We start from the raw sequence: 8,596 nt of genomic DNA, 5'->3' as shown, positions 1-8,596 counted from the left end.
CCTGTTTTTGAGGCGACCATCAGCTACGCCAATGTATCCCATCAGAGTGGCCTCACACTTTGAAAATCTGCATATACCCGTCTCCAATCTTCAACTAAGCTCCCACAAGGACACTGTGGCAACATGGTAAATGCAGGCTATCACTTGTGACTTGTCATTCTGAGAGGTATGAAAGCATGGCCTCCCAGTCGCAATCGATCAGCATTTTATGTACTTGCAGGCAAAATACAGGTGTGCTGCGTACTACACTGATGCTTCCAAGTTCTCGACCATCGCATGTGCTGCATATGGCCCAGCGTACTCTGAATCTGCAACAATGAATGAACAAACCAGCATATTAACTGCTGGGTGCTATGGCATACTGCTAGCTATAAGGCACATCTTAAAGAAGAAAGATCCAGCCTCCATCATATACACAGATTTCCTCAGTGCAGTGACTGCGTTGTCTTTCGCAAAGACACATAAAAGTCCAGTGACTAATACCCTTCTAAACTGCCTCACGTCAGCCTACGGATCCAAGTTTAAAATCACGCTATGCTGGATTCCGGGACACTGCAGCATAGCTGGCAATGAGGCAGCGGACCGACTTGCGAAGTCCGCTGCACTCCGCCCAACAGTAGACGTAGTTGTCATCTCATAAGAGGACTTGAGGCCACTAACCAGAAACCGAATGCGTACGCAATGGCAAAAGGAATGAAACGCATCAATTGAAAACAAATTGAACACAGTAAGCCAAGAATAGGTATATATGCTCTTGAAAAACGTAACAGGCATCAAGAGGTTGCACTGTGTAGACTTGGGATTGGTCATACACATGCAACACACTCGCACCTTTTAAGCAACTCTCCAGCACTGCGTTGGGAAAAATGTGGTGATGTGCTATCTGTCGTTCACGTTTTAATGATGTGCCCATACGTTGAGCCAGAAAGACTGCGTCACTTCCCAAAGCTATACAAATGCCACATACCGCCTCACTTTTTTTTTGTGACGATCCCATGTTTCCCACAGAAATAATTTTAAAGTTCGTAGCTGGTGTTGGATTCCTGCATTCCATTACATATTCTCACTAATCTCAGCCCTATCTCAATCCTGAGAGAACCGCGGAGACTTTACCAAATGTCATGCAGCACGCACTTCTTGTCCTGACAAGGACCACTGCCGCCACTGCGTGACTTTTTAAAACCCATAGGTTTAGACTGTTTTAAACTCATCGCACGTAGTCATTACACTTAGGTTTAATCCCTATGCCCCACTCTTTTATTATTGCCACCCTGAGTAGATTTTTTTCTGTATTTGAACCGACAAAAAACCCTGTGTTTGGCGCTCTTTGCCGTGAGTTGCCCTTGCGCCACTAAAATCTACCATCATCATCACCATCATTGAGACCACCAGCTCATCATCTCATTCGGAATGTAACATCGGCTATATTTTTCAAAGCATAAAAAGTTCTACTTGCATCGCGCAAAAAAAAGTTTAGGAAGAGTTAGACAGGTTGGTGGCCGAGAGAATTTAATCACCCGTGTCGCACACTGAATGGGCCATGGCGATAGTCCCCATGCTAAAGAAGAATGGGGAAGTAAGAGTTTTTGGTGATTTTAAGTCACGCTAAACCCCGAGTGTGAAGTAGAACACTATCCGCTGCACGTGATGGATTACATGTTTGCTAATTTGCGTGGTGGAGAGTGATTCAGCATCTTATACTTGAGAGATGCATACAACCAAATACTTTTGGAAGAATACTCCCGCAAATCGGCCGTTATCAGCACTCACAAAGAACTTTTTCGCTACAACAGGCTGCGTTTTGATAACTATTCCGCTCCCGTAAATTTTAAGAAGGCAATAAAAACACTCCTTCAAGGTCTAACGAAGTGCAGGCATACCTAGACGATGTTCTCGAGTCCCAGAAGAACAGAGTGTACAGAAACTTAAAATCAGTGTTACAGCACTTCCACGAAAATGATATCAAGCTGTGTTTAGGCAAGTGCAGTTTCTATGAGAAATGGATAGCATATCTTGGCCATCGTATCGCTGAGAAGGGTTTAAACCGATTCGAGGAAAATTTCGAGGCTATCACATTAGCTCCGGAGCCACGGAACGTTAGTGAACTTCATTCATTCGTAGCCTTGATACTGTTTTATAACAAGTTCATGCCTAACTTGTCTACGATGCTGGTACCATTGTACAAGGTTTTGAAAATAGCCAAATGAGCTTGAAGGCGAAGAAACAACTGCGTTAAAAAGGGCTAAATACTCTGAGTTCAGCACCTGTGCTTGCTCATTTCGATCCTGACCGGGAGCTCCTGTTTTTATTTTCGCAAAGGTTTCATATTACCGTCTTAGGCCAGAATTTGTATTTGTCACTGATCACCAGCCGCTACTGGGCTTACTAAGACCAGACCACCAAACACCCGCAAAGGCCATGGCAAGAATTTAGAAGTTAATCTGCAATACAAGCCTGGTAAATATCTTGTAAATGGTCATGCACTCAGTCATTTGCCTCAGCCTTTGCAGCACGAAGTCGATGACGAGTAAGACTTGATGGAGTGTGTGCTCTTGCTGCAACAGTGGGATGAACCGCCTATTCCGGGAAAGGAACTACAAGTCTCGACGGCAGTGGACGTCATGCTTGCTGTGGTTTTCAGGCATGTCGTCATTGGTTGGTCAAGAGGTGCAAGTATCTATAAACGACACATTGCAGAATACAACAAAAACCCACACGAGCTCTTCGCTCATCAGGAGCTGCTGTACTGAGGCCACCATGTTGTACCATCAGTTTTCCGTACGAGGCTTTTGGAATCGCTGCATGCTGCCCATCAGGGGGTTCTACTGTTGAGGAACGAGAGGCGAGACGGCAGCGATGAGTCCGTGCCGAAGTCTTCGCTTTTATTTCGGATGCAGGCGTAGGTGGAGGCACCGCCGCAGTGTCCAGCCAGGCCAGGAGCTCAGCCGTTCTATCATGCACCGTGGTCGTTTTTTATTCCTCGTGGCTAGTGCTTCACGAGTCACGCGGCTCGCTTCTTTTTCGGCGCGGCCAGCTGGCCAAATCTAGCGTGGCGCTACACTACCATGAAAGTAGTTGCGAGATCGAAGTTCGGGTAGCCTAGGCTAGACGACTACATTAAGTGAGTTTCTTCGAGTTGTAGAAGCTTACATCAGGCGTTACCGATGCCACGTGCACAGAAACCAGTAAGCTGGGCGAAAACGCAGAAGAGGTAGTTTAGGCTACACGTTGACTTCGCTAGACCTGTTCATAGCAAGATGCTGTTAATAGCCGTTTAATCTAATAAAAAACAGCTAGACGCCAACCCTTTCGGCCAGGCAACATCCCGGAGCACTGGTGATGCGCTACGCACACTGTTCAGCTGTTTCAGGCTACCAAGCACAGTTGTCTCTGATAACGGTGCGCAATTCGTTGGCCGGAATTTGTTGAGTTTATGCACCGAAATGACATCACTCACATTCGCACCCCTCCCTACCACCCTCGGAGCAACGGAACGGCCAAGCGCGAAGTGCGAACTCTAAAAGACGTGTTGAAGAAGGTGTATACGACCAACCTTCACACATAGTTATCGAGGCTGTCATGCCATTATCAGAACGTGCCGCAGGAATCTGTACTGTCCCCCTCTGAAATGATTCTAGCTTATACAGTGCTAACAATGCTTGATATGTGTTCTCCCCACGTGGAGCCGCCAGTATCTGGGACGAGATTGGTGGACTGCAAGCAACAGACAACCGCACCAAGAGATACTGTGTGTGTTCGAAATTACGGAGCCAGTGGCAAGTGGACCCGGGCAAGGTCAAAACAACATAGTGTTTAAGAGTTGTGTGTAGAGACAGACAATCGCAGCGTGCATCACCATGCAGACCAAGTTCGCAAACGAATGCCAGGCTGAACATGTACTGCAATATCAAGTATGGACTACGAGGGAACCATTGCGCAATGCTGTGACGGAACAGCGCCTTTTCAGTCAGCAATGCTGCAGCTGTATAACGTACTGGTATTTCATTATCCGTTTTCCCTGTTACGTCACGCTTGAGGTGCCGCCCACGCCAGAAGCTTCTACGTTTTTTTTCGAATTTGGCCAATGAAAAGTACTTTTTGCTGCCTATAGTGTGCAAACAAGATAAGTGTGGCAGTTGGCCTAGTTTGCGTAGAAATTCAGAGAAATCTCCAGTATTTTCTGGGTACTTAGAGGAGAAAAATCTAACGACTTTAGCGACTTTCTGGCTGAAATTTGCAAAGGGGCCGTATCATCAATGAATTTTTTACGCGAGTGGAAAAACCCTTAGTTTTTTTCTTGGTACTTTGTAGAAGAAATTTTAAGGACCTTAGAGACTTTCTGGCTGAGAGCCGTAAAGGAGTCATATCTTTTATTTATTTTATTCGCGAGCATGTAACAATAAAAAAACATCCCACGTAAATCAAAATAAATATGATTTATAGGTTTCTAGCACTGTCATGAATGAATTATATTGCTAAAAATAAATGATATACTTTTGTGTTTTGAAAGTAGAAGCCACATGTTAGTCGTTTTTGCATCCAATCCAAGTCACGTAATGGCTGTTGTGTGTAAAGTGAAAAAAAAAACATCTGATCGTCTGTGCGAGCCGCGCTTTGCGTTCTGTGGCATATAAATCTGTGGGAACAATGTAACCGCGACTACCGGGGAGTGTTTTCGTCGCTGAAAAATATGGCAAGCAGGGGAAAGCAAGGAGAAATCATGAAAATCTTGCCGTAAGGTGAGTAAACGAAATCCAAGCATACCGTAATTGCGATATATTTACTTCGCTTTTGTTCTTACAGGTAACAAACAACAAAGTTTGAACCGTAAAAGCCTGCACTTTGGTCGTCTATTGACAGGTAAAAAACACACTTTTTCCTTTAAAGAACGATCTTGCGTGGGCTAGCGTCGTTACAGCACCCGATGCATAACACGGAAGTGCGCATTCATGTATTTACCCACTGCATCTTACGTAAATTATCGCTTAATTGAACTCTCTCAGAAGAAAGTTGTTGCGTAAGACATTTATGTTTATCTGCAGGCCGTGGTGTTTCATTTGCAATGATTCAACGATTAGATTTGATGAGCATAATTATTTTAGCTGGCTAATATGATTTGTATGATATATTCTGCGCATTGGCTTTTTACCGCGTTGTGGGGAGAACTGGGAAGAAAAAAAACATTTACGAAGCAACTCGATAGGGTTTCCCAGCAACGGCGGGCCTGTTTTTTGTGCTTATGGAGCAGAAGGGCTACGACTTCGTCGGCAAGTTACGAGTGCTGCTGGCAGTGCATCACTGCGTACAGTTGGCATCATGTTCGATGCATTGTGTTTTTGAAGTGGAGGTTACATAGCTAACAGGCCTATCCGGGCTACATTTTGGTCATCCAGGAGGCAAATCCAAGAGACAAGTATGATGTGCCTACTTAGCCTACCTCATAAATTACTTGATTATTTATTTGGCTTGCTTTATTAGCATGAAAAGATAATTTTTGAGCAGACAGCAAACCAATGCATGGTAAAGACAGATAACAAAGAATGATCACTAATACTATACAGAGCAGAACATTTTCAAAGACCTAGCTTCTTACATATATATTCAAAGTGTAAGGAAATGAACATAATTTTGGCAGAACAATCATGGTTATCACTGAACCAAAAAATCAGATTTGCATTGGTCATTCTAATGCATGTCACACATTGTAACCAGCATTTCAGACACTGTTACTATTGTGTTGTGTCTCTAAATTAGCTAGGCGCAAAACTTTTGCATGGTTACCAGCGAACCATTAAGAATTTATGGCTTCTCTTGATAACTGCTCAGAGAAATGACCTAATAAGTGAAATAATGCCCTCCATGAACAGGAAGAGCCTACTTTTCAATAGGACAAACTAAAACATTGTTGGTGTGCTGGATTTGGTGCAACATCCTAACTACGTAGGTTATGTACTCCTACAACTTTGCTGTGTTTACTGCTACTACTGATAAATTGATTAACAACATGCTTATGGATTCATGCTGTACGCCTAAGAAGTTGTGCAATACATTTACTATGTAGATAAGGCTGAAATGCAAGGTCATACTTAACAATGCTACATTGAGGTGCTTGTGCCAAAGTTCGGAAGAAGCCAAGTGAAGCCAATCTATCTGACTTCTTGTGGTTGGGCTGTGTTATAGATGGGCAAAAAGAAAAGTTCGGTTTTTCATTCTTGGTAATTAACTTTCTTTTCCAAATCAATCACAAACGCCACGTTTTGCTTCCCATCCGACTCGAACAGGTGGATCATCACTTGTGTTTCCTGTGTATTTTTTATTTACAGGGTCTGCAATACATCACGTGATTTGTCTACATCTCTGGAGCTTGTCGATGAAGCGAAAAGCTTGTGTTCGGCTAACCTGGCTGTCGCTGTGCATGGAACTCCTCAGTCTTTGCTGAGGAGTTCCAGCAACAGCGACAGCCACCGTAACCACAGTAACGACCATGGGCATCATCGTTTTTTTCTTCGAACTTTTCTTTCTTTAGTGTTCTTTTACTTGCATGTGAGCTTCTCGATACAAGTTTGGTGCATAAAAGTGTTTAGTTATCTACTTTTTCAGAGTCATGTGAGGGTATTTTTACACATTACTTTTACATGTGCTCGTCAGGTTTCTGAAATGATGCACACAGCAGATATAACGTGGCTTAATTTTATCGGACAAGCCTGGCATCATGTATACATATTGCGTTCTAGTATTAATTACCCGTTTGACGCAGTGTTTCATTCAGCATGATGTTTATTGTAATGTGTGCCATGTAATAAATCTCTGCTTTAAAAACATGACACTGTAGTTTCACAACATGTATTTATTTGCAGAAAGTGTATGCCATCTTAGCATTGGCATGAGCACGAATAAAGTATTTTTTTACAAAGTTCTGACTTGAACAAAAAGACTAATTTTTTCACATTAATTTAGTATTTACAAATTAGAAAAATTACTTGAAATGCTAGACTATCTGTTTCAGTATGGGTTGTCCCATTCCAAAATAAAAGTGCGGTGGATGTGCCACAGAAGGTCACTGAGCGTAGTAGGTGTGCGTTGCGTAGGGAGAAAACGAGAAGACATTGCGCAGGCATGAAGCAGACGACAGTGACAATTGTCGGCGGCTACGGGATGGCAGCAGTAACAATAATGATACTGGTTCAATGTGGTTACAGTGTTTGACTGTGGACCCCGATCACACGGGCAAGATCAAAGTTGCTGAGGTTGTTCCTCGATGGGGTGGAATTCAAGAGGCCTGCGTAGCATTCACATGCACATTAAAGAGCCTGAGGTGTTCGATTTTTCCAAAGACCTGAAGTGATGTGTGCCTCGTAATCATATCGTGGTTTCAGCTCATATAACCCACGCAATAATTTCAATTATAAAATACTTTACCAAAACGATTCCCTCCCAGTGAGTGCGCTAGACTCTGTTGCTTCTTCATAATTCCTTGCTAAGTTTCTGGAAACACCATGGCAGCTGATCACATAAGATTTCACACTACTCGACTTGTGGATGCGTGTCCCATGCTGCTGATAGCAGCGGTTGCGAGAGTACCTGAGGGGTAAATGCAGGAACATCGGTTTACTTCATATTAGGTGGATGTTAAAGAACCACGGGTGGTCAAGCTCTTGCAATGTAGCACAAATATTTTAACACTGTGGTTGCTGCTGCAAGCGGTCCAGTCTCCTGGGCATTCTTCTTAGGTACTGCAAGTGTTGCTGCCTTGTCGAGCCAAACAAGCTCATAACACAATTGTGGACCGCTTGCCCACGCAAGTACACTCAGTGTGCGGACTTTCCCTGTCGAAATCGAGGTTGGAGGTCATAATCAGGAGAGCTGTCATGCTCGCTGCTCTAGTCATCACTGCCATCGCTGAGACTGTCAAAGCTTATGCAACCTTCAAAACAAAGGTTGTGTAACACTGCGCATGCAGCAAAAATACTGCAAGAACGTTCCGGTGAGTAGTGGCGGTACGGTGCCGCTGAATGCAACGAAAACAGCTCTTCAGTAACCTAATACAATGCTCCACTATGGAACACGATGAAGCATGTGCAGATTTGTACTTTAGTTCTGCCCTATCCATGTGAAGACGACCATTCACCAGGACCGCAAGCCAAGGCTAGAGCGGGGAGCCATCGTCACGTGCAGAAATATATATTGTGATGTAAATACTGCTAAAATTACTGTAATTTATTGAGGTTCATTGACCATAGGATACAAACAACTGAATCCGTGGTACCTGACTAGACTGACACTGACCCTGTATTATGCAAAACCTGGCTCTTAAGGTGAGGTTTTCATGACATAGCACAGCACTTGACAATAGCACAGCAGTTATTCCACAGCTGAGAAATTATGCACCGGTAGCATGCGACGTAATGCCACTTGTCAGTGCGCTGGAGTATTATCAGTACCGTGAGGGAATATCTTATTGTACAAGAAACTGGCATCACACGTAAAAGGAAGAGGATATATTTACTTCTCACTGAGAATGCACTCGCCAGTCAGATTCGCGGACCCACGCAGATGTGGCTGTCGTCGTCCGATCCCAGTCGCGGCAAGTCCAAGG

The sequence above is a fragment of the Rhipicephalus microplus genome, chromosome X (assembly GCF_043290135.1).
Source record: "Rhipicephalus microplus isolate Deutch F79 chromosome X, USDA_Rmic, whole genome shotgun sequence".
NCBI lineage: Eukaryota > Metazoa > Arthropoda > Arachnida > Ixodida > Ixodidae > Rhipicephalus > Rhipicephalus microplus.
Note: the sequence above shows the minus strand (reverse complement) of the source record.